Source organism: Acanthaster planci, linkage group LG08 (assembly GCF_054643075.1).
Source record: "Acanthaster planci isolate LZ-2023a linkage group LG08, COTS_SCS, whole genome shotgun sequence".
Classification (NCBI taxonomy): Eukaryota; Metazoa; Echinodermata; class Asteroidea; order Valvatida; family Acanthasteridae; genus Acanthaster; species Acanthaster planci.
Window position 1 is genome coordinate 17,119,403 of NC_141784.1, and position 25,331 is coordinate 17,144,733.

The 25,331-nt window shown below is 42.1% G+C and overlaps 1 long non-coding RNA gene across 1 annotated transcript in view; it reads left to right on the forward strand.

Moving 5' to 3' along the window:
* Positions 1-9,554: 9,554 nt before the first annotated feature.
* The window catches only part of LOC110987613 (uncharacterized), a 49,347-nt gene continuing 33,570 nt past the window's right edge, over positions 9,555-25,331 (forward strand). The window contains exon 1 of the long non-coding RNA XR_002599311.2: positions 9,555-9,850. This is a non-coding gene — a long non-coding RNA (uncharacterized LOC110987613). The remainder of the gene's footprint in view (positions 9,851-25,331) is intronic.

The window sequence follows — 25,331 nt, forward strand, 5'->3', positions numbered from 1 at the left end:
GAGGACTCACAGATGCTGTAGAGTCCCCACACTCCTCTGGCGCCCTGCGAGGGTATTTCATGGAGACCATCCGACATTTTGGCGAAGCTGTCTATTGCAGAAGAAACGTAAGCCCATAAAAAAACAAGATGGCTGGAGCCCCATTTGTAAAATGGGGTTTGAAATCTTGAGTTCGTTGGAAAGTATGCGTGTGTTTACGCTCTCTTGTGGTGTATACCAGAACAACAGGAAGTACCCCCACATTCTTGGTTCTTGTCGGGTGAGGGCCCTATGAGAAGATTTATACCCCTGCATGTCATGCTGCTTTGTGAATCGTCTCGACATTGCTGCCCCAGTCATTGGGCTTGTTTGATTTTTGATTATGAATGGGGTCGTGGGGCACGGCGTGATGTGTCCGACGCGTCAAATCCGTGTTCACTCGATAGTTAAGTGCTTTGGGTTAAATTCGTATCAGTTTCCTTATTTGTGGCGCGCAAAGGCACACACCAAAAAGAAAATTCCGAGGATTTTTAATTACAATACTGACTTTTTAGTGATTGGATGGATTGAAGTCAGATGTAAGCTAATTTATTCGCCAAGGGTAAAATTTCCCTTCACCACAGGTAAGTCGGCAACTATCAAAGACGCCGGAGCTAGCTGCCCGACTCTTTTGCTTTTACCAGCTGACAGAACGACGAAAAATTGCAATGATGCGCGCGCCACTTTGATAATGGTCGTACATAAGCTCCCCAAGATAAAACAAGGCGCATTTTAAAGGCGTCCCAGGGCAGATACTGCGCGAAGTGAGGCCTGTCATTATCTGCGTTCATTACACCCCGGAGTCACCCCCACGGTACCCGCCGCAGGGCAGCAAAAGCAACAATTCTCACTCACAAAAATATACGTGACCATCAACACTTGCCTGATCACACTCCCACCCACAAGTTATTATCAATCACCACTCTTTCACTATTCGCCATCTTTGCACCACTTTCCCAATTAAACTGGACCGCGCGTGCCCGCCAGTCATTTCTGGTGCATAATGCCTTGCCACGCGTCGCTGCTAATGATCACGGGCGGCGATTTGGACGGATGTTTCCGGCACGCGACATGCAGTGGGAGCAATGTGAAGTTGCTTGGGGCCAACAAAATGTGCAGCTATGCCCATAATGGCGGGGAATCTGCAGAGTTTACTAAAATCGAGTGATAGAGCGCCGGGAAACAACAAGCGATGAGTTGTAATTAGCCTTGAAGAACCAGCAGACATAATGGTTTTCGTTCAACTCTTGCACAGAATGTTTGAAGTGGTAGAGAGCCCATTTATGAAAGGACATTTTGCGTCCTTCACCCTAAGAAAAGTTGGAATCAGTGCAAAAAAATCAGTTTCTCTTCACATGTCTTTAATATCTTACAATGAATTATTTACATTATTACATTATTTATGACTTCGTTTTATTTACCATGTACCGTAGCATGTATGATTTGCGCAATTAGTGTCAAGGCATGCAGTAAAATTGCCAGTAGATATATTCGCTCTTCGCCCAGAGCCCAAACAGAGTGCTAGGAAGGGCTGACGGCCTTGCACAAATTAAATGAAGGAATGCGTCACACAGGGTCACAACGAACGACGCGCAAAGCATTGTGGGTAAATTTCCGCCAAGCGCGAGAGCTCGTTCAATGTGGCGGTTATCATTTCGGTATTTTTTCTTTCTCTTCCTTGTTGCAGAAAATATTCTTACTACACTTTATTAGTTCATCCAGAATTGATCAAGGTAACCAATGATTTGAAATAATATTGCCTGCATTGCCATTGGCTGACCAAAACTTAAAATAACTCTTGCTAACACAAAGTGATAACTTCGTGGTTGGAGGTCGTGCACAAAGTAGCCAATCACAGTGCAAAGCCATCGGCCCTTCCCAACGCACTGTTCGGGTGCTGGGTGACGAGCGAAATAGATGTAAAGAATGCCCTTCATAAAATCATAACTTCAACAATCCGCCTTGGGCAGAAGCGACCCTATCGGTAGAAATAGCCATGTTGTTCGGGAATTTAATGTACAATATGGGGCCAAGGGGGTCCCCCTGTATTGTGTCTTCTTTTGCGTTGACGGAATCTTTGGAAATCTTTTCAGATTTTCGGGGGGGGGGGTGAAGTAGGCACAATAGCCTAAGGGTATATAGCTTATGCATCACATCAGGGGGTCCCCCTTTATCACATAATGCTGGGTATATGATCGGGCGTGCATTTCCTAGTCGTTCGTGAACCAGCGAAGTGCAGTACCGACCAAAGTAGCCGCGTTTGCTAATTGCGCCCTCTCTCGGTGCACCTCGGACCTCAAAGAGCCTGAAAGGTGACACCAAATGACACGCAACCGAAACACTTGGATAGGAAAACGTGCCAAATTGTTTAGAATCTGCACTTATTTTTCTTTCATTTACTTCTTTATTTTAAAAGAACACCTCTAAAAAGGACTTTCTGACAATATTTACGAGCATAATAATTAATTCATAGATATTGAAAAACTGCCTGATTTGAAAGAGAAATTTCGCACCAAAAACTGACCTGTCACTGTCGAAACTCTTAAATACACGACGACCTGTGCAACTCGATATACTTGTACATAGATTTATGGTAATTTAAGCCAAAAAAGAAACAAAAAGGGGAACAAAATAAGCTCAGCAGTTTACAATTTTTTCAGGAAAAATCTGCGTTTATTCAACATTGGTCTCTTTGAAGGTAAAAGAGCGAAAAACTCAAAAAGGGTGAGTCCCTCATAAATTCACCCCAAAAAAGTAATAACCACTTTAAGAAGAGTATGAAAAGCAGTCTAAAAAGAGTGAAAGCCACTCCACAAGAGTGTAATTTCTACTCTGTGAAGGAGCGGTATGAAGGGTGATATGAAAAAGAGTTGTCCTTTATGATGTCCCTTCCTTTTGAGTGATTTTTCACTCTTTTGTTGTTACTGAGAAATGGAAGTTTCATAGGCTCAAAAATTTCAAACTGTGTTTTTCTTTTTCATGCCAAACGACACCCTGGATCACCAATGGCAATAACACCCATGTATTTTCAGTCTGGTCGACGGTCCACCTTTTGCCATTCAAAATCATCTTATTCGTTGAGGGGGATGTAGGAAGATTGCGAGTCATTTGACAGTGGCCCGTGAACATGGACAAGAAATAAAAAAATCCCAATGGCCAAAACATTAACGTACGAGCTTTGGGGGATTTTTGATGAAATAAAAAATGATATTTATGAATGAAAAGAAATATGTGTTTGGCCGGTATTAAAGAATACGTTTAAGACTGGTCTTAAACACGTATATTTAAGATTGGCCAGGAACATGATTATTTACCCTATTATTACTTTATCAACGTTTATTGATTGCGATACAGTGGTCTTCTCGTCCATACTCATGGTAGGATTTCAATTGTGAATGTCTCATGCTTAATGCAACTGTTTTGTCTTTAAGTCTACTTCTCCGTGATTATGAAATTTTTTTCTCAGTATTAATCAATTTTTTCCCTGACCCGTAAACTGGGTCACTGTATTACAATAGGTCGCCAGTGCTGTATGGGTAGAGTCCACTAATTCAAGCCCCATTGAAAACAGTGTAAAATCAGCACCGTTCAGGGCCCAATAACATACACGCCAACATCCCTGAGATTTCTGAAACACAAATGCAATTCTTCTCTGGTCACTTATCTTTCAATTTCTTTTCAAATTTTTGTGGGTTAACCAATTAGATTTTTAATTATTCCCACAAAACAAAATCACCCCCCAAAAAGTGAATTTTCCGAAGTCTGATTGCAGCCATTTTTCAAGTGGCAACCCTCAACTTTCTTGGGCACTTAGGACCATTTTTCAACCGTAATTTTTAGCCATTCTGCTCTCATATGAAAGCTCCAAGACCCAGGGAGTTGATCCTGGCTAGGATTTACACAATCTCACCATTTTGGGGGCCAAATAATCTCCTTTTTCAAAAGATACTGCGGGGGCACTTTTAATGCTAATGAGCTGACCAGAAACTCTCACTTTGAATTAGTGGTATGCACCCATATAGTGTAGCTCGCTGGCTCCAGTCATTTCCGGGCGATAGCAATGGCACTAATTTTTAATTGAATACAGAGTGTCTAGTTCTCTTGACGATGAGTTGTACACAGTGGTTTGACTCTAATCGTCACTGACAGAAGGCGTCCATTTGAAGAGAGAAAATCGATTGGAGAAACATCCACACCCGCGCAATTAGGTGAGGGTGTGTTTGATTGATTTCACAAAATAATGTGGAAAATTCATCAGTTCAGTGACAGCACTTTTAAGCAGAGAAATCCACAGTTGTTTGTCTGCATGGTGTGGCAGAAATAGAAAACGACCGCGCATGTTCCGGCGCGTTGTCATGGTCTGACTGTTTGGGTTTGCTTATTCCCATAAGCAGATCCAATAGAAAATATAAATTGCATTGTGTTCTAAAGCGGACAGGCAAACGTCGTGTGTGTAAAGCCTGGTTTCCATATCGACGTAAGAAGCGCAGAGAGCAACGCAATCAAGACGCAAACTGCAACGCAGACATATGGAAACATGTCCAACGGAAGTATCGCGGATAACCTAGACATAACGCAAACCAGCCCTAGACGGATCTGCAAAGTTGAGCCCGGTTTAACTTTGCCGACTGTCTGCGTCAAATCGCAGAGTAGGCCTATACAAACACGCACGCCGGCATGACGGGCGTACAACGATGTTTCTCTCGCTTAGTACCACTCATTTTGTTCATTTTGTCCATTTTACTAGCATATGCAGCCCCAGTCGTCAAGAAAATAGCTGACCATTAACAAACGACATCAAACTGGAGTATCAGTTTGGCTCCAAGAGGCAACATTGCCACCTAAAAAGGCATTTTTTGCGAAACTTTTCCGAGTTTTGAACGCCATTCTGTTTAATTTTTTTTTGATGGCATGACGTCGCACCGCGTCTCTTCTGCGACTGTCTGCGTTACAAACGACCATATGGAAACCAAGCTTGAGTTGGAACGTCGTGTGTATGAGTTGTAAGGTCGCGTTTATGACTTCGAACGTCGTGTTTGTGAGTTTGAACGTGGTGTATGTAAATTGCAAACGAAGCGTGAATTCGAACGTCGTGGTTGTGGGTTTGAGTCGACCATGTCGATGGAAATGGCTTATCAAATAATGTTAACGATGAGTTCATTTCTTTAAAACTAATTTTGGAGCACCTTAAAATACAACATTTTCGAAAAGGATATTGTCATAATCAGCATGAATTTGGGGATTCAATAATGTGTACCGTACTCCATCATTCCACACAAATCATCGGGAAAAACAATCACGCGTCAGTCCAGTCACAGTTTTTGATAAACATAGACTGGTTTCCCTGCCATAACAACTGTTTGTCAGCCACCACACACGCAACATGTAGATTGTTGGGGTCTGGGAAGCAGACTTGTGTAGACAGTACTGCGTGTAGTCTACGCAACCAGGCGCCGGGCCAATTTCATGAAGCTGCTAAGCACAAAAATTTGCTTAGCACACTATTGTCTTGCTCAGCAAAAACAGGTTACTAGCCAAAATTCCATGTCTTTTGTATAATAAACGAACATCAGGTGAACACCAGTCACAAGCTATGTAAAACACATGTACACTTCGGTTGGTAATCCTGTTTTAATCAAGAGAGAAAAAAAATTACAAACTCACACAAGTGTGTATTTGCCTGCAACTGGGGACCCCCTATTGTTCCTCTGTTGTTTGTACTTATAACTTTTTTAGAAGACCACCCATATGTTTTTTTACACAGTTGTCAATCGGGGACCCTTTGTAATCGAGGACCTTATTGTCCTCTATTGTTCAGGGTCCCCAATTAAATGCAAAAAACAAACTCACAACCACGACATTCAACCTCACAAACACAACGTTCGAACTCACAAACACGACGTTTGCCTGTCCACTTTAGAACACCATGTAATTGGACTCATTACTGTACTCATATATCGACTTTGCTTCCTTTTCCTTTTGCAGGGCTATATTTTAGTACTTATATCATAGAAATGGGACTTGGCTTGGTATATATCGCACAGTCCTTTGATCCTTAAGGAAAGTCCTTGATCATAGTCCTTTGATCCTTTAGGAAATGTTATAGTTGCTTCTCATCCGGTGGTTTCAATGGCCTATGTGGCTGAGTAATAAGGCCATTGCAACTTCACACTTACACCTGTGGACAACAGTGGTGTTTGAGGGGACATTTCTCGGAGGTACTCGGGGCCCTCATTCTCTGGAGGGTCACTCAGTGGGTTCGGTCACAGTTAAAAACATCGACCTACGCGGACTATCTACGAATCTTTCTTTTTCTAACTTCTGAGTGGGGAGGGCACTGGCGGGGGTGGGGCTGTTTCCCCATTCTCCTCTCGGCTACGTCTCTGGCAAACACCACTTGCACAATTTTGCCGTGTACTCCGCGAAACTCTTTGTTCCTAATGGTACCCTGTACATAATTATATTGCTGTGCCCGAATTACTTGTCTGCGGCTTGAAATTACACACCTCTATGGGAAGTGGCTGCAGCCACAGCCAAAGACTGGTGCGTATTACAGTTGAAGCTGCAGCCCAGTAATTCAGAAAATACTTTCTTCTGATCTTACGCGCACCAGTGCAAAACTACGCACACAAAATAAAGTTAACAAGAATGGACACCACGGCGCAATTTTGAGCATGTATGTTGAATCATGGAGGAAGGATACAGAAGGAGTTTGAAATGCCCGGGCTATAACATCTGGCCGATTACCACTTTCTGCCATGCCCGGTATGTCCATAGTCAGAGCGCAGCGCACGCCTGCTACCCACCACCTGTTTTGCAACCATAAGCTCCCTTTGTACCCCATGATCGTCGCCGCAATTTTTCGTTGGTAATCTGCATCCCTAAAACGTTGTGTACTGCAGTATAGGAAGTTGAATATTCATGCCATCGTTGGTGCTTGATATGAACCGACAACATCATCAAATGTAGTGTTTGCGCAGTTGCTTTTATTACGCTGTATACTGTGTTCATGTGCAGTTGTTGCCCTTATCGAAAGCTTTCTTCTGGACTTCTTTTAGGAATAAATAGCCAAGCTGTTTGTGAGATTTTGTGTTTTGTTTGAATCATTTTTATTATGGCATTTGTACAAAGGCGTATTTTATGCAATTTCACGATCACTCCTTGTGATGAAATACATGTTGCTAATGAACTAAGCTTTCCAGTAGTGAACATTTTGTTGGCCAGTCTTAGCCAAATTCTTTCCGAGTCTTTGACACTGATGTGTATTGGACGGAGGAGACTAGAATTACAAACTTTACATGGATAATGAAACAGTGTGTCAAAATTGAAAAAGTTTATTTATGATGGCAAAAGTAGGTCTAATATCAGGAATTTTTCTCTCGTTATTTCCTGGTCACATCGATAGTTTGTATTTAATTGCAAGCAAAAAACTACAAGTATTGCCAGGGTATTACTGGCCCCACTTGTCCAGCTAAGATGCAGGCAGCATCAGCAGCAGCAGCATCAGCAGCAGCAGCATCAGCAGCCTAAACAACAAAAGCAGCAGCAGCAACAACAACAACACCAGCAACAGCAGCAACAATAGCAAAAGCAGCAGCAACAGCAGCAAAAGCAGCAGCAGCAGCAACAGCAGCAGCAGCAGCAGCAGCAGCAGCAGCAACAACAACAAAAGAAGCAGCAGGAACAGCAGTAGCAGCAATATCAACAAAAGCAGCAGCAACAACAGCAGCAGCAAAAGCAGAAGCAGCAGCAACAGCAACAAAAGCAGCGGCAGCAACAGCAGCAGCAACATCAACAAAAGCAGCAGCAGCCTCAACAAACAAAAGCGAAACTCTTTGTTCCTAATGGTACCCTGTAACATAATTATATTGCTGTGTCCGAATTACTTGTCTGCGGCTTGAAATTACACACACAAACTTCTATGGGAAGTGTTGAAGCTGCAGCCCAGTAATTCAGAAAATACTTTCTTTAGATCTTACGCGCATCAGTGCAAAACTACGCACACAAAATAAAATTAACAAGAATGGACGGCAGCATCATCAGCAGCAGCAGCCTCAACAACAAAAGCAGCAGCAGCAGCAGTAACAGCAACAACACCAACAGCAGCCTCGCAACAAAAGCAGCAGCAACAGCAGCAAAAGCAGCAGCAACAGCAGCAGCAAAAGCAGCAGCAACAGCAGCAACAACAACAGCAGCAACAGCAGCAGTAACAACAACTACAGCAGCAACAGCAAAAGCAGCAGCAACAGCAGCAAAAGCAGAAGCAGCAGCAGCAACATCAACAAAAGCAGCAGCAAAAGCAGCAGCAACAGCAGCAAAAGCAGCAAAAGCAGAAGCAGCAGCAGCAACAACAACAACAAAAGCAGCAGCAGGAACAGCAGCAGCAGCAACATCAACAAAAGCAGCAGCAACAGCAGCAGCAACAGCAGCAACAACAACAGCAGCAACAGCAGCAGCAACAACAACTACAGCAGCAACAGCAGCAGCAACAACAAAAGCAGCAACAACAAAAGCAGCAGCAGCGGCAGCAACAACAGCAGCAGCAACAGCAGCAAAAGCAGCAGCAACAACAACAACAGCAGCAAAAGCAGCAGCAACAACAACTACAGCAGCAACCGCAGCAGCAACAAAAGCAGCAGCAGCGGCAGCAACAACAGCAGCAGCAACAGCAGCAAAAGCAGCAGCAACAACAACAACAGCAGCAAAAGCAGCAGCAACAACAACTACAGCAGCAACCGCAGCAGCAACAAAAGCAGCAGCAGCGGCAGCAACAACAGCAGCAGTAACAGCAGCAACAACAACTACAGTAGCAACTGCAGCAACAACAGCAGCAGCAACAACAACAATAAAAGCAGCAGCAGTAGCAACAAAAGCAGTAGCAGCCACATCAACAGCAGATGCAGATGCAGCAGATGCAGCTGCAACAGCAATAGTAGCAGCAACAGTAGCAGTAGCAACAGGAGATGCAGCAGCAGCAAATGCAGCAAGCAACAGCAGCAGCAGAAGATGCAGATGCAGCAGCAGATGCAGCAACAACAAACCAAATAAACTTATGGCTGGCTTAATTGCTTTGTCGTTACATTTCTTAATTCTTTGAGAAAAATTGTCGTATGTAAATGTTCCACAGCACAGTTCCCTCTAATCACGCCTGCCTTTGGGTGTGTTTTAAGGTAAAAAATGCACTGTGCCGATTTTCAAAATTACATATCCAACCTAAGGATGATTGTATCATTCGGATTTTTCTCAAACTCTTAAAAAAACTGTCCCCCTATCTTGTAACTTCACCAAACTCACTGCCTGCACTTTCTTTAAACATGAATGTAGACGGTTATGCGAGACATACCTGGAATAGTGAAAAGCGTCATTAATAAGGACCGACCAAGAAACACTTGAGATTTTATCTTTAATATAATTTTCCACCGCGTGCACACCGCCACTTCGTCCTTTCTCTTCTTTGTAGTGTTTCTTATCATAGGTAATGAGCACTCGGATCGTGCGCGTGGGCAGCGACGATCGAGGAAAGTTCGCTTCAACTGATGAAGTCTCCATCGGGAACGCATCTAGCGACTATACGTACCCGTGGGTTTGTTTCGAACTGTGTAGCTTAACACAGCCAATATAGACTGTCTGCTCTGTACACACACTTCTATGATCAAAAGGGGCAACCAAAAGAAAGAAAGAAGACACCGACGTGGACAACCGTTGCACACGTTGGAGCTACAAAATCGTTGGGGTCTAAGGCACAGTTCTGCTTAGATCGTCAACTGCTGATCAAGGAAAGATAGCGAATTTCATCGAAGTGGTACCCAAAGAAAAAGGCCCTACGCATAAGGTAAGTTGCACTCGTCACGAATAAAACACATAATTTTACTGATGGTGTGAAAGACAACATTTTTCCGACGCGATGATTTACTGGCTCCTCGAACATGTGAAAATGGGGTAAAAGGGTAAGGATATACTTTGAATGAGAAATAAATTCGTAAGGTTAAAGGTGAGGATGCATTCTATTTTTGTCCATTATGGAAAGTGGCAATATGTTGAGTTCTCTGGAGCCGAAATCTCCAATGATTGTACGGGCCATTGGGCCTAATGTTTGATTTTGTGTTATAATTGAAAGTGAACATTCAATGGCAAATTTAGGATTTTCAGAGCATGCAGAAGAAGTTGACGCTGCACTTTAAGGAATGGGTCATATCATGCTTTAATCTTGCGATTATTCTTGTGCTATACTTGTGCACTCTGCTTGCTGTAGCTATATCGGACTGAAGTGAGGTTGCATTTGCAAAGCAAAGACCTGTTATATAAACCAACCCATGGGCGTCACTACGGGGGTGTTGGGGGTTTCACACTCCCCCATTAGTTAGTTTTGTCGGAAAAATCATGGTCTGTCGGCAAAAATGAAAACGACCAACGGAGAATTAAGATGAAAGGAAGGAGGATACGGTACAAAAGATCCCTCATAACTTTCCGAAACTTGCCAATCTATCCTCTTTTAAAGCCTTACAGTGCTTATATGACCTAGAACTAAGACATCTGTCGTGCACACACGTCTGCCTGGGTTGGGCCCAGAATTATGTGCTTCTCCGGATGTACCAGCTGCAACATACGACGTCAAATCTCAACACAGAAAACTATCGAATAGACACATAAGAATCAAATAATCATTAACATAGAAACTGAAAGAATTGTAAAAAGCTATCGTCAGGCACTGTTTTTTACTGTAGGCATGCTACATGCATCAGCGCACCCAGGGTTTGATTGGGGCGGAGATAAGGAGCGGCCTTACGTTTTTCTTCTATGGAGGGCCATGGTGAGCCTACACATGTAATGCAAAGGGGCGGAATACGACTGAAGGGAGTTCGGGGGTGGGAGATGGGCTAGTCCTGAATTACCAATGTGCAGAATGTGCATGCCTAACGATGCTGACTATCTCTTCACTGCGCAAAGGCAACATCTCAGGCACCTGGTAGGACTCGAGCGCCACCCTGAAAACGACTGTATTTATTTATGAGAAGCGCGCGATAAAGTGCCAGCTATACAAGCAACATTATGGTCAAATGAGAAATCAAAAAGAATTGGTTGTGGAGGATCGCGTTTTGTGTCTGCATGAACTTATTTCTCTACTTGTCGCACATTGTGAGCAACATCGATTCTATGCCGACAGCTGGGATATCAAAAGTACCACATTGATTAGAACCTTGATGTTGCATACTAAATCGAGCCAAGAACGTGGGTGCTTAGCGCATCGAAGCATCGGTGTGGGGGTAATTCTTTAAAAAGGAAAGCAAATTTCTGAGACAGTCTTTGCGTCACGTGTACATTCACGACAACGGCATGGTTGGAACATTTAGTTTCTTCGCTGTATCTAAAGTACATGTTGTTGACACCTTCAGCGCTTGAATCCAAAAGAGTTTGCTGTTATGCGACGGAGCAGACAGTCGCTAAAATCCACCAGAGAGTCTCGTGCACCATGTCGTCCCATTTCCCCCTCCGCACGTTTTGATTAAAATCCTGCGAAATGAATACTTCGCACCTTCCTTTGTTCCGCTCCTAAAATGTTGCCTCTGGTGTGTTAACATTACTCGTCCAGCCCAATATTCCTCCCGAAAGGACAGCTGGGCTAACTCTTGCCGTTTTTCGATTCTGTGCTCATTCCCTAAAAATTCAATTACCGAATCTTGTTTCCACTCCCCCATTCCTTTTTTATTTTAAATTTAGAAACCAACAAGGCCAACCTGACAGGCCATGGCACTTTATCGATCAGGCAGATAATTCAAGATAATTAGAAACCTTAGCGGTTGAACACGAATACAATATTGCTGCAAAGACCCGAACCGTCATGGGGGCGAAATGTTCATCATGCGCTAAACGAATAACGAAATTGATGAGACAAAAGCAGGCAATTTGCATTATTTGTGGCCTTCTGGTTTATGTCCCCCCAAAGCTTGTCAAATCAACCATTTTTCTTTCTTGTTTAATTTGTCTTCACTGCCCACCAGACCACCATTTGCATCAGTCTTTAATTCCCAGTACCAGGGTATAAAGGGGGGACATGGTGTCATTTGGAAAGATGAAGAAAAATATGATACAGGCCAACTCATAAGTGTGGCTTGCCACCTTCGACGGCAAATCTCATCAATCCCATGCAGGTAGCTTGTCTTAATTTCTTTTATGCCCTTGGCCATCAGCACAGTTCCAGATGTCAATTCAACAAACCGCATGCAAATGTTCTCGATGCCAAATTTTTGCAGGGGGGTTGGTGAAGTTGTGAACTTAAAGGCAATGTAATTTCAGACGTTGATTTATTTTGAAAAACCAAGTTATAACCCAAAAGAAGAGGATCAAATTTATAATACATCTGTGTCATTCATTGTTGTGCGTCCATTTGCATTTGTATCTTTTTATATGTAATACTTTTTTGCTTATATTGAGGATATTAGGATGCATCATGCTAAATTTTACTTGAAACCAACCGTTTTAGGACTTCAAAATGTCATCTGAATCAAAACCTCAGAACGTAATAAGATTTACATAAATTTATATTTTAATGTGCCCATAATAAATGAATAAGTACTGAAGGAATATTCAATAAAATAACATTGACGTGGATTGCAAGAAAGAAGAGAACAATCATCTGTAAGCAAAATGAATGAAGGGGACAAAAATATGTCCATCTTACAAACGAAGGCAACATTCAAACAATTAAAGAAGATGTCTCGGGGTAGCAAATGGGCAACGTAAGTGGTGAAGTCCTTCATTTGGCATTAAGGAAGTGACACGTTTCACTTTCAGGATTCAATGCTAGGTACAGTTTATGGAAGTATATGAAACGCAACAATTTTTTTTTTCACTGCAGAAAAATGAACTATCAGCATAAGCAAAAATTACTTTCATTTTGGCTATTATCTGAAATGAAGTCTTGTCTGCACTTCTTCTTTTTTTAATGACAACGACCAGCCTTTTTTAAAGACACCCTAAATATTCATCAGCTTCGAAATTATATGCTCGTTCACACTCCTTTAGTCCGCAAGGGACTCCATGTTCTTTCTTGCCATTTTGTGTTTATTCCATGTGGCCAGACAGTGCTCGATACAGCTCGACCATGCACACCAGTCCTTTCCCTTGGGCCCAGCCTGTGGATGAGAAACCAAAGAATCTGTAGACATATTAATTTTATAGCGGTTTCAAAACTCAGGTGGAGAGTTTGTCCAGGAACGAAGTAAGGAACGACGGGCAAAAATTTTATGGTCCACTTGGCTGTACATCGAATTGCAGTCACAAAATAATAACAATGGAGATATTTATTGCCCACATATCGACCAGTTGCGCTCAAGGCGCTGCACATCAGTACCCCTGTTCAGTGAGCATAGAAACATTCATAATGCCACCGTTTGAGGCGTAAACGCAATAATTTCTACGCCCTCACAGACCCTTTGTACTCTTGCACGGGTGGAGAGAGGCAATTTGGGGTAAAGTGACTTGCTCAAGGCATGATGTCTGCCAATCGCTGGATTCAAACCCCACATCCTATGACTGGGAGTTACAGAACCTAATCATTGGGCCGCCCGTACCCCTGTTGAGATAGAAAGCGAGGAGAAAACCACTGCACTAACCGCACTAGTGATGCATGGCATACTGAAAAGTGCCGAGAGTCTATCTTCCTCAATTTGAACATTTTCGTCCACATCGTGACTCCTGTTACCAGTAGCTTGTCTTAGTAATGCTGCAGTGGCAAGGTACAGTTTGTGCGCCCACAGCGCTTAACAAAATAATAACAGTATCTAGTTTATTTCGTGAGATTGCTACGCATTGTTCTTCCAGCCAAGCTTCCAGCAGCAGTCGGCTCGGTTTTATACACACACCTTCCAGGAAAAGTGTCCGATGTTGAACAGAACGAAGTTTTGATCAATCAATGCATCCTCTTCTTACAGGTGTTCCTACGCATTCTTGCTTTGCTCCTGGTTGTATCTTCAAAACAGTTTTTGTGAAAAGTAGAAATGTATCAGAGAACAATTTACATAAGAAACAATCGCGGTCGCTTATTCACTATATACAAATATGTGCCTAAAGGTGCTTGTCAAAACAATTTAACGATGTATCTTGGACGCATCAAGATCTTAGCTCTGAATGCCCACAGGGGCCTCTTGTCCGGTTCTCCCCGTCCCTTGTATATTCACTCGAGCCAGTGAGCCAGGAATATTGGGGATACCGTAATCATGTTAATAGGATAACCCTGTGAAAATACCAAGGCTGGGCGAGCCCGGGACGCGATCATGCACAAATGTTTCCACAGGTGGCATGCAATGTGCGGGTGCACTTTATTCGATTATCGGCGATGACGCGATCCTAGGTAAACAACATTCGCTGTTTGCCGTCTACTTTTTCTTCGGGTAGCCCGATCAATTGGCCTGCCTGTGTGCGCGGCAACCCCAAATACCTGCCCTAATGGAAACAGAGAAAAGTCCCCCTACCTAAACCAACGTTGATAGGTTCTTGTCTACCCACCCGCGCTCCATTCCGACGAATATTTGGATTACCGTTAGATATAATACATTTTCTTTAGACGCGTCAGGTCAGGTTCGTGCAGCGGGTAGAGTATTCGCCTTATACGCATACACTCTTGTTGGTACACCATTTCTTTCGATTTCAAGAGGGGCTGGTTCCGAGCAGACCTATGTTGAGCTGCTGTTCCCTGTCCAACAGAATTCGCTTGTATTGAAATTTTCTTCTGCTTTTAAACCCGAATTTCGTCTTCTCTCGACAAATCAGTTCCACTCTAGTGGTTCTCGGCAAGACGTTTGTGTGCAGACGATTTACAAACACTGTGAAACACAACTTTTGAGGGACTTAACATTCTGAAACGTTTAGAAAATTTGTTAACATCTGAACGAACAGATGAACGAACAGAGACGTGCATAATTTCCACACACTCCAAAGAACCCTCGCATTATAACAGATTCACATGATTGCGATCAAAAGATGATATTCCTAAGTAAAGGTATTTTGCCACATTTCAAAGTATCTTACATGAACCCTCGGAGTAAAACGGGCACCGAATTCCCAATCAAAATATTACTCAGAATATCTCAGAATATTTTTTTAACAAAGCCACCTGTGGAGATTCAACCTTCGACGAAACGGGAGCAAAAGGACAAAAATAATCCCACTTCGAGGGAAAGATATCCAGGTTGCTTATACCCCACTGACATTTTCGGCAAAACTAAAAATGCCATTGATCTCCAGTGTATTGATTTTTTCCGTGGTAAATAAAGCGGTTCGGTCCTCTTGCGCCGTAGCTAGCTCTGATTTGATTATGATATTTACCAGTGATGCTTATCCACATCGTTGAAAGAAATCTAAAGAATTAAACTCCAGGAAAAAAAACTGGACAGGCGAACCCCGAAATTCAGGTTTAAAACCAAAGACGCAGTCTTCGTCCTTGATAATCTGACATTATGCGGTCATGCATCTCTTATACCTTTTATGTCAATAATATTTCATGTTGATTATGGAGTTCTTCTTAATTCTAACGACTTTGTAAAAGGGAAGTTGAACTGTCGAACAACATCAATAATTATGATATTAAATTTGAAACTAAAGCAATGCACGTTAATAAAAAAATAAACCACTGTCGTTAGAATGTTCCCGAGTCATAGAGGGCAAATCATGCGAGTGATTCCGCTTTTGGCGGATTGCTTCTTGACAACCACAGCTCTTCAGTCGCAAAAATTGTTATTTGTTTATCAAAGGGAGGTGAACGATCGCGTAATAGGGTTAAATCAGCAACCCAGAAAATACCCCACAACACGCTCAGTGACGTTACTCTAACGGGACACGACTAATTTTCCTCAGTGCAATTAAATTACAAGCAATCAGTGATGATTGCGCGTGGCCGCTGGGCCGCTGTGAACAAAGGGCCTGCTCAAATTATCTCCACAATTACAGCCATCAACGACGTTCACCTCTTCAGCATTAATAGTTTACACGAAAGCTTCTATGAGCCAATTGAGACCGGGATACAATAGTAGATGTTGTGGCAACTAGCCAGGAAAACGCTGAGATTTTTTTGGGGGGGTGGTCATAAATTGTTGGCAATTAGAACTACATCCGTGCAAATAAGTCGTGGATTAACTTAACAATTCATTCCAGTTGAATAACTAAACTCGTTTCCACTACAGCCGGAAAAAGACTAAGATAATAACAGTTTGGCAGTTCATTCTGGCTGAAACTGTTAGGCAGTTCCATCTATCAACAAGAATTGAAATACATGGATACATCATGGATGCATCGACGCCGTTTCCTTTATATAGTCAGCTTTAGTCGAACACTTATTTTCTGTTTTTGTTATTTTTCAAGGTTTACCTTGTCATCATTCGAACTTATTTTTCCATTTATACCCGGGGTTAATTTTCTGAAGATGGTTTGAACGCCTCTATTAAAAAAAATTAAATTAAATTTTAAAGAAATCTACCACTTTTCAATGCTTGAAAGGTGAAAACTGCACGGGGTCACTTTATACATGTACCTGTAATTTGTTGTATTATACAACGTAGATTTTGTATAGCTCATCAGGAAAGGCCCTATTTAAGAGAAACTCAAGGGGCGGAAAGAAAGTTTAACAAAAGACTTTTAAAAAGATAAGTAAGACTTCTGTCTGAATGTTTGACTTGGACTGACCATTATCAGTTATTCTGTCTTCAATTTAACCTCAAAGTTTACCATAAACTTGAAGGTAAATTAAACAGTGCAAGAAGTAATAGTATCAGAGTTGTCTCTTGATCATTTTAAAGGACATCAGTGACTTTTGAATGACCACAGTGAGGAAGTAGACTTAATGTCAGAGTTGTTTCATAATCATTTTAATTAAAGGATATCATTGACTTGCAATGACATTAGTAAAGGAAGTAGACCAAATATCAGAGTTGTTTTGTTTCATAATCATTTTAATTAAAGAATATCAGTGACTTTTAAATGACATTAGTAAAGGAAGAAGACCAAATATCAGTTTCATAATCATTTTAATTAAAGGATATCAGTGACTTTTAAATGACATTAGAAAAGGAAGCAGACCAAATGTCACATTTGTTTCATAATAACTTTAATTAAAGGACATCATTGACAGTAGTAAAAGAAGTAGACAGAAGATGAATACAGTAACAGCTGGGAAACAGCTCCTGGCTCAATGATGCGGAATGCCAGCATCAATGCATCAAAAATCTGAGGGGAAAGGCACACAAACAAACAGTTGTGCCTTAGGTAAAAATTAAAATGTCAGACTTACTTTTAAAAGATCTCGGCTCGCGCAAATAGAGTTTTACAAATTCACTGAATTATAAGTCTCATCGTTTTCCCATAAGTCCTGAGGGAAAATACTGCAAAGGAGTAAACCTGTTGAGTAATAAATAGCTTTTCGTTAAGTCCAATTTAGGATTTTACATAAAAAGTTTTGTATGATTTTTTTAACGTAAAATAAAGTCGACGAGAGAATCAGTCAGTGTCGTTCATGTCTTGTCATTACTTTTGCAGTATGTAACAAATAATTCTTGAGGTTTTTGTATGCTTTGCAATACTAAACAGAAATATGGCAACTGAATATAGCTTGTTACAGTTCATTACGTTTAGTTACTTTTTAACTGTGTAGACTTTAAAATTTTATCTGAACTGGTTTACTAAATCAAAACTTACAAAAGAGAAACACAAAGCACAAAATGCCATGAACCAAACAAATAAAGCGTTATTTTGATCTGAACAGGCAGCCTGAAACCAAATTATCGAATCCCACAAACGTTAAGGATTAAACCAAGGGATATACTTGTGTTACAGAAACAGAAATTCTATTAAGGTTCAACGTTCAGCCAGCGAATGGCACCAAAGATCGCTAAAGACTGGTTCCGAATGACTGAACTTCAAATGACATCGAAAGGTATCGCTTAAGGTCCAAATACCATACTGTGTAAGTCGCTTCGTGGAAGTGAAAAGGCGCTGTCTAAGCACCTGTAAGATTTCAGACAATAAAGATTTCATCATGAATAACAAGAAAATGCCAAAAAACCCAAATTCGTCAAAAAATGAGATCATGATCATGGTCAGATCATGGTACGATCGATGATTTATTTGGCATACAGGAGATATGTTCTTATACTTGTGAAAGATGTTTTCCATCTTCCAAGTTTTTGTTAAGAAAGGTCTGTTTGAAGATTTGCACTCAGGATATGTCGTTATACACTCTCCTTTTAAAATGGAAAGTTCTGTGAAGCTGAAGTTGTTACAGGAAAAGCTAGAACAACAAACACACATAAATAGACACTGAGAGACACATTTTTTTTTAATGTAAGGTATACACCAAAGCAAGATACGGGCTGAGAAGGTGAAGGCGATTTACGCCTAGAGGCCGGTTCCTAAAAAAAACGAACACGAAGGCAAAAATCGTGGCAAATTCGTGAAAGTTGAGCCAGCCTTAGCACAGTACATGAAGAGAAAACAACTAAACAGTATTCTATTGAAAGAGAAACTTTCGGCCACCATATTCTTTGTTCGCACGAAAGACGTTGACCGATGTAATAAATGACGTTGGCGTCCGTGAACGTTACGGTATAATTGCTTTCATTGTGGACTGTCCTTCGCTTAAAATGTCACCTGGGCTCAATTGTCTCATACAGCGGCCTATACAGAAAAAACTTGCTCATTCCAGCGTGCCATACCACACAATAGCCGTTAATTTTAGGCCAAATGCAGAAAATATATATACCCCACGCAGATCGAAGGCCAATAACGAAGGTGTGAAAAAGATTCTCCGGCCGATCACGAAAATGTGCACGTTCAGTTTTGTTTTCACAAAGAGTTTGCGTCAACATTCGCCAGGACAGGTGGGTTTTATCAAGCTTGAATACAGCTGGGCTAATGGCAAACCCAATAATACCTGATTGTGTTAGATTCCTTTTGTCTTTTTGTGTCTGGGCTCCCGCTGTATTTGACGGCCATCAAGTTAAAAAGGACGGACACCATTTCGCTTGCGATTCCCGCGGGCTATAAACCACGCAGCTGTATGTTCTACGAGGCTGTGCAAATAGCGAATAAAATTTAAGCTACTGAGCTTGCGAATTTCGTGCTTAATAACCGTGCGTTTCTGTGGAAAATCGGGATACTTCTGCAGTGTTGGAAGTGTCTAGATGTCATCAGTAGACCCTTTTTAAAAGGTAACACTGTGTCTTTGGGAGGCGGCAAATATTTTAGAGGGATTTACTTTTAATTTGCGAGGGCCTGAATTTGGAAAGTTACCCAGAAAAGAATTCCTAGAAATGTTTTGGACGTTTCCATCAACAGATTTGTCTAGTACCAACGGCATTCTGGCCCTATTAAAAGGAATCAAACCTTATGCCAGGATATTTTTAAAACTTAATTACCCTGCTTTTCCTTTAAAAATCAGGCATTTCAATAGTGCTTTTCGGAGTCTTGGTGCCAGCAAGGAAAATCTTAAATTTTGGAAGAAGTGTTGCGCATGCTAAAAATCACGCAAAATATTAAGTGCTACCACCAAGCGTCGCTGTCCAAAGTTATGTTGGCCTAGCAAAGTCCAGTGTCAGATGCGCCACATTATTCAAGGAAACATTTTCTTTTAAATTGGATCTGATGGCCATGGTTATATGGATATTCACTTACGGGGCTTTCATGACATTGCATCTTCTGGTCACACAATGAGCCAAAATTAATGGCGTGTGCACATGCGTGCGCGGGCATTCTGTTTGAAATTCTATTCATAATAAATTAGGCCTGCCGAGCCGCTTTCGTGTCAAGCGTCTGAATAAACGGTGCAACCGGCACTCATTCTCCCGCATGTTTTTTCCTCTTACAAAAGAGACTATACTCATAACAGGGTCTGCTCTTTCTCGCAGTCGTATTTTTATCTTCCAGATGCTAGTAAAATTGTGACAGGTCGTCATTTCACTAATTGTACAAAAACGTGAAATAATGAATGCGTCTACTAAAAATTAAAGAAAAATACGCCTCTTTGTAAAAGTAATGGGCAAATGGCAAGTACACATTTTTCTGTAAAATTTGACACCAATCCGTGGGTGATATTTCTGCAACTTTTACCGCCCTATACAAATGGTAATGGCCATGTGAGAAAGATCTACTCTGTCTCCCTGCTGGATATATCACTGTTTCTGATCGTGAATATTGTTAAGAAGATAAAAGAAAAAATGAGTTTTTAAAATTTGTAGCCATTGCTTCCGTGGTTGCTGAGTGAGTGAGTCAACCAAGGAGCCCCTGCCTGTTTCGCACAAAAGGAAAGGTGTTGTACCCCAGCTACTGCCGCGGAAATTGAAGGTACAAATCTTATTTTGAAATTGAAAATCTTGCCTCCGAGCAGCATGCCACCTCTTGGCATATGGATGGATGTCTGATCATTTTGAAACCACGAAGGAGGCAACATGCTAGTTATGCTCAAGACATAGGTGAAATTCTAGCAAATGCCGTATCACATGCTCGGGCCATTATTAGCCGACGAAACGTGGTACTAACTTGTGAATAACGGGTTTACGCTTCCCTGGCGCAGAGATGCACTGTGTTTAATTACGAAGTTATCGCCATCGGCTACTTTTCATATCGCATTGATCGTTAATATTGATAGCTTTGAGCTACACGTAAAGGACATGAAACAAGAGAAATAACTAATTAACCATCGAGCCTGCTAGAGCATTTATATAGCTTGCGGTAGATTTCTCTTGGCGTCTATGATGTCATTTACAATTTGACGTCACGGTAATTGTTTCAACGGAGGCAAGATTTAAAAGAGCAATGCCAAACAATGCTGAGTAGCCTATGGAATGATTAGCAGACAGCTAGATGGTGAGATCTGACGGGGTTGGAGTGGGGTGGGGGATGAGTTACACTGGTATAGATAGAGATGGGAGCTTAGACCCAATTAACACCCTCACCATCTCCTGCTAGTCAGATGAAAAGTTTGGCTCCAAAATCCTGATTTGATTGTTGCAGATTTAACCTAGTACCGGGTCATAACCTGTCCCCTCCGATGTCGGGGTCAGCCTCAGGGCTTGAGTTATATTTCCATTGGTTTCCCAAACTTCTATGGACTAGAAATTGGAATAATTACTATGGTGGGTCAGTATTCGCGCGTAGCAGGTGGTACGCACGCGTTACCTCTTCAAGCAGTAAAGGCGCCTTTCCATAATGTACGTTTTTTGGGTGCGTTGCATGCACGATGCGTTCATGCGTTTCACTGTTAAGGACACAGAAATTAACGCCATTAACACAACACACCTGTGCGTTGCGTTCGGCCCACAAAATCACATCGGGAGCGATTTAGACAGATACGCAACGCTTGGCGCAAATGTTGACGTGCACATGGAACGGCGCCTGTGGGTGTTGCTACCCATGTGCATTGCACACTAAGTTTATCAAAGCTTGCATGGTTTTGTGGTAAGGGGGCAAGTCCAGGTGCACTGGGAACTTTAGTTTGACCACTAGTTAACGGCTTCTTGTTACTGATACCACAGAGCTGTATATAGAGTTGCGACATAAGTGCTCAATTGTTGGAACCAAAATGGTGGATTATGCGTCAGAGTGCACATGGACAATTAGCACACAATAGCTGAATGCTGCACTGCACACGTAATGAACAGCTGTTTTGGTTCAAAAGTCTGAAGTTGGCCCTACTCTCCCAAGAGAGCTCTGAACTACCCCATTCGAACTAGTTTGTAACAGGCCTACCCATTGTTACATTTTGCCTGCGGTCGTCTCTCACATTGCATCCATGATCTCGCAGAATCCTTTCATGTCAGAGGTTCCTTGTGCACCTAATTGCAAAAAAAATGGCTATCAACCTGCGACTCTGCCCAAGGGCGTGGTTCCAAATGGTCGACTGGATAGTTCAATCACCCATCGTTAGGGCAATTGATCGCGCGAGTCCAACTATAGTTAACTATAGTCGTCGCTCGAACGTGGCCTATGGAGCCACTGCAGTATATGGACCTTTCGATTAGGCTATAGCCAAAATACATGAGTCTTAGCATCTGTCCCAAGTATATAGAGAGGCATGTCTCTTGGTGCGGGCAAATCATGCGCAGTGCGGTTTGAAGAAAAATCTTAAAACAGTGCCGCTTTGATACTTGATGCAATGAAAATCGACATTATTCTCTGGCACCATGTCTCGCTGCTATGTAAAGTCGGGTCCCTCGAGCGTCTGCAAGGCTATCCCACCCATTTGAAATTGGTAAAGTTCCGTATAACCATGAAAAGCAATGAATAACAACGAAATCGTAGGCTTTGCTCATGAAGTGATGCAGTGTCTGTATTTCCTGTTTCACTGAGGTCCAGTTTTTGGCTTTTATGATTAACTTTTTGTGGCCATCGTATTCGGTTTGGCGCAGTACCATTGTTTCTAAGATGTGGGTCATACGCAACACGGCCAATTGATCTGTTTTTCTACATGGTTCTAGCTTTGGAGGGTCTAAAGCCGCTGAAGAAACTGAGTTTTCAGTAACTTGAAAAGTTTTTGCTTCAATAAACTTCACAATTGGAAACGCACCTTTAGCACAATTTCCAGGAGAGTATCTAAATTCTCACAACATTCGTCAAAATCGACTACAGCTTAAATGTTCACGGATAATGCACGGATTTTCCGGGGGGGAAGTACTTTTTCCAGGAGTAAAATTCTCCAGGAGGGGAAAAACCCATCACCAACAAACTGATAAAGCCTTTGTGGAAGTGGATAAATTTCGAAGTTTTTTCAATCAAAAGGGTGATTTTCAACCCCTTTCATCTCTTTATAGTTTCATTTCTTTTGCTGTTCGTCCTTTTCATTTTTCTACTGGGGGAGGAGGCAAGCGCCCCCTTGCCCCCTTACGCCAATAAGCTTTTTGCCCCCTTACTGAAAAACGACAAGACTGCTCCATATAACTTTGCTTTATACCGTTGATACGTAGCTCTCTTTAATTCAGTCGTTCAATAACACTGCCATTGCTGTGTGCCACTTCGTTCTTCCAATGTTTGATTCACGATGCTGTGTATCCTGGACGTAAAATGGCAAGGATAGGTGATAAATCAGTCTTGTGCCAGTAACAGGGAGAACGTATTTGAAGAATGACCAAGTAACTTTAATCTTGAAGTCATCAGAATCTGCAGGAGAAATCGATAATTATTGACCAGTTTGCTGGAAGGTCTTTAAAACTACTCGTCGTATACGGTACCTTCTTTGTCTACAGACACACGTACGACATTTAACTTTAACGGTATATTTTATTAGCCGTTTACAGAATTTACAACCGAAAGAAATTGGTATTCTGAATTTACATTGCCAGTCCGAGCCAGTGCAAGACTTTCCAATTTACTAGTTTGGCCCCGGGTTAAAATAGTCGTTAAAATGGGTGTAGACTGCACTGGTATACTACACCACAACATTCTTCCGCCTGAAGGTATATCATAGTGCAAATTAGTCTGTCTGTGTTGGCGACGCTCTGGGCTTGACATCAGAACAAACAAAATGTGTGGAGCACCGAACGTGTGAAAGCAGAGACAGGTGTTTGAACTTGACGTGAAGGGTTTTAAGAAAATGTAGGAAGAAATTCACCAACCAAATAGGCACATCATTGCGGCGAATCTACAACGCGTTCATTTCGCATTGCGCACACTTGTACCACAAAACGGTGGCATAATGAAGTGTTGAGTTTGGCATTTGTGTTGCTGAAGGGAGCCGCTTTAATATCCTGTCTGGTCTGAACCAGTAGGAAGTGCCTTTACATTTTTCTCCTGGCTCTTGGGTTGTTTTTAAGCTTTTTTCTCCTTGCGCAACGCTGGTGATGATGCTAAAGTGTTGCTCCAACACCGGAAATTAATTTGGAATAGATAGGTCTCGGAGCTTGGCGTTTTCGTGGAGTCCCTCGTAACCGCTGTACTTTCTGACGTACACCCACCGGCCGAAATTGTCTGTGAAGGGCACCATTTGAAATGATTAAAGCAAGCTCAGGTATTGGATAATGTTGATAAATCTAGCGGTTGGGAAAACAGTTTTGCCGGGGATTTCTGAGGCCCGAAATTGCCTCGTCACGTGCGTGGTGCTTGCCGCCACACCGGCTCAGCGACGCACCGGCCCCATTAACGCAGCGTGAGAGTCATGTTTCATCACGCAGTCAAACCATTAGCTCGGGCAATCAACACGTTCATGTAAGTGCGTCCAACGCGTTACTGTGGCATTACTCTGGCTCGTTAACAGGTTGCTTGCCGGAATCGATAATGAGAGCTTGACAGAGAGTATAGGGAGGGAGGTTCTCCGACCAAACACTGGCTTTCAGAGGCCTGTTATCTGTTCATTTCCTGCGCGTAGATTCCGCGGCAGGTGAATTTGTTGCTTTGATGACAGCCAATGATTCTTTTCTGTCAAGATCAAGGAATCAGTCAGAACTCACCTCCAAGTGGCCGACTTTAATCTTAGACTGAAAAGTACTAATTATCTGTATTTTGTTTCTTACAAATTTGCTGCTTGTCTCCCTGCAAAGTAGTTTGGTCGGTCACCGATCTTAATTTCACCAATTAAAACGACTTTTCATTAAATTATTGTGCGAAGAGTAATGGTTGCTCAATTTGAATAAACAAGCACATGAACATGTGTGAACTAGGCTTCTGAGGTTGTTGGTATTCTGTCCTTGGGTTTCAGTAACAATTAAAAGACAGTTCAAGCGGATATTTCAAACACACCGCACCCGTGCTACTGCCCAAGTTCCAACTCAGGTGTCCTATACCACTGCTGAAAGAATCTCCGTGTGCAACAGAACAGAGAGACTGGAATCTCCAATAATCGTTCAACGTATCTGCAGATAGTCCCAGCTCAAGGGGTAGTCTCACCATTGCTAGCATTACTCGCAGCTCCTCACCTGACGAAGTAGAGGTTGGAACCAAGAGTTGTGTTTTACTCCCCCTATGGAAGAGCAGGATCTGAGGGTTAACTGAGTCTTGGCACAATGCAAGCTGACTGAGTCTGAGCACATGAGAGCTGAATGAGTCTTAGCACTTGAGAGCTGAATGAGTCTTAGCACTTGAGAGCTGAATGAGTCTTAGCACTTGAGAGCTGAATGAGTCTTAGCACTTGAGAGCTGACTGAGTCTGAGCACCTGAAGGCTGACAGAGTCCTAAAAATACTAGCACAGCAACCGAGTCTGGGTAGCTTAGAGTCATGCAATGAAATCATGCAAATATGGTATTTATGCTATGACTCAAGTGCAAAATTTAATAAGTGACACAAGTTACCATATACGATAGCAAACAAAGTTTAATACCAACCAATGCAATAAATCTTT